Source organism: Aplysia californica, unplaced genomic scaffold (assembly GCF_000002075.1).
Source record: "Aplysia californica isolate F4 #8 unplaced genomic scaffold, AplCal3.0 scaffold00843, whole genome shotgun sequence".
NCBI lineage: Eukaryota > Metazoa > Mollusca > Gastropoda > Aplysiida > Aplysiidae > Aplysia > Aplysia californica.
This window is the reverse complement of record NW_004798113.1, coordinates 243,434-245,265: the sequence shown is the minus strand read 5'-3', so window position 1 is coordinate 245,265 and position 1,832 is coordinate 243,434. Positions and strand designations below refer to the sequence as shown.

The 1,832-nt window shown below is 42.8% G+C and overlaps 1 long non-coding RNA gene across 1 annotated transcript in view; it reads right to left on the bottom strand.

Moving 5' to 3' along the window:
- The window catches only part of LOC118478695, a 5,696-nt gene continuing 3,864 nt past the window's right edge, over window positions 1-1,832 (bottom strand). The window contains exon 2 of the long non-coding RNA XR_004859232.1: window positions 1-1,230. This is a non-coding gene — a long non-coding RNA (uncharacterized LOC118478695). The remainder of the gene's footprint in view (window positions 1,231-1,832) is intronic.

Sequence of the window (1,832 nt, the reverse complement as noted above, 5' to 3'; positions counted from 1 at the left end):
TGTTGTTGTTGGTGGTGGTGGTGGTGGCCGTTTTGTTGTTGTTGTTATTGTTGATTTGTTTGTTTTTGTTGTTGTCGTTGTTTTTCAACAGATGCTATCTTATTTACGTGTAAAAGAATAGTTCCATATCACTCTTCAGAAATAACTTTCGTGTTAGGATTCTTTCCAGTAAAGATGTGTTGATCTAAACTTATTTCCTTCCATCCACGAGTGTCAATCTAAATATGAATTTATTTAGAGGAAAATAACTGGTCACAACAGAGGATGTATGAATTCTATCAATTCCGATCTTCGACGGTTGGACGTAATATTCACTGAAGCATACAGTTAAGGGAAGAATGAGTAAGCCTGTAGATCTAGATGGCAAATTCTGAGATCAAATTATTCATCTGAAGACGGAGCAAAACTTTCTGCCCTGAGGGCAAATCTGAGACGGTTGTATATATATAAATTGTAGATTAATAAATGTTCCACGAAATTCAAGATGACTTAACTAGATCTGGGTATTTTCTATGGAATTGCGTGACGCAACAGATCAAGCCAAGGTCCTGGGGCGAAGACTCTGGAACGGTTCAATTTGGAGAGTATCGATTCGAGACGTTCTCCTTCTCCCAAAGAAAGGTCGTGACCTCTTTCTCCTTTGCGATTCTCCTAAGCAAAACGGTGCGCACGGAAATTTTTCACTTATCCCGCATCAGCTTTTGGGACACTTCCCTTGAACAGTGATTTGTGACCCAATTAAGATTTACGACTCCTTATCCAAAGAGGAACCAGGGGGGAAATTAAGCTTACATAACAACGTAAGCACTCCCACTTACTGAAGAAGCACAAGGAGGAAGTATTTCGTAGATACACTTCAGAATAAAGAATACAGCTCACTCCAGTGAACACTCACATCCCTCTAAAAACAGAAAACAACAACACGCTTACTCGGAAATGGTATGGGTCTTAACAAGAGAAACTCCAGGAAGATAGAATCAGATGCTACGAGTCACACACACACACGCGCGCGCACACAAACGCACGCACATTCTGCAAAGAAATATCATCATCATACGGTACTGTACATAGGCCTAAGGTGGACGAATGAACACAACATGACTGTGGTTAGTTGGACTGGACTGGCAAACTCAATTTGCTCACGACTGTGCGTGTGCCAGAAACATGCGCAAGCGGTACCAGAGAGTCTGTCGAATGCAGCAGGGCAGCGATCATTCTGGGCTGTGTTTGCTGAGGAGTGGATCAATAGTCAGTGTAGAGCTGGGCGACAAATCGATTCCGGAACCGATTCCAGCGGTTAATGCTACAGATGTTTTAGTTTAAGTTTAGTAGAGGTTTTACGCCGCTTGCAACTGTATGAGGTTGAGACTTTGTGCTGTCGAAGCTAGAGAGGTGAGCAGAGTAATCCTGATTCCCTGTTAGGACTTCTCTGTTGACATCCAACCCTTGGCGCTCATATGACCTTATGCAGTTGCGAGAGCCGTAAAACCTCTACTAAAACAAAACAATTGCACAAGGTCATATGAGCGCCTAGAGATCAACAGAGAAGTCAAAACGGGGAATCAGGCTTACTCTGCTCACCACTCTAGCCTCAACAGCACAAAGTCTGCTTCGACTATCAAGGCACCTCAGAAATAGCAGTTCACAAGAGAGTGACAAACACACAAAAGAAGTAGAGGCAAAATGACGATAGTAAGTGTGAGGAAAGAAAAAGTAGCAGTTCCCCCTATGTTGTTCCGGCACAATACGAGCATAACATTGATAAACCCCCTGTAGTCTTCATTGAGTTCGGACTCGATTCCTACGATTCCTAGTCTTCACTAATCGGGAAC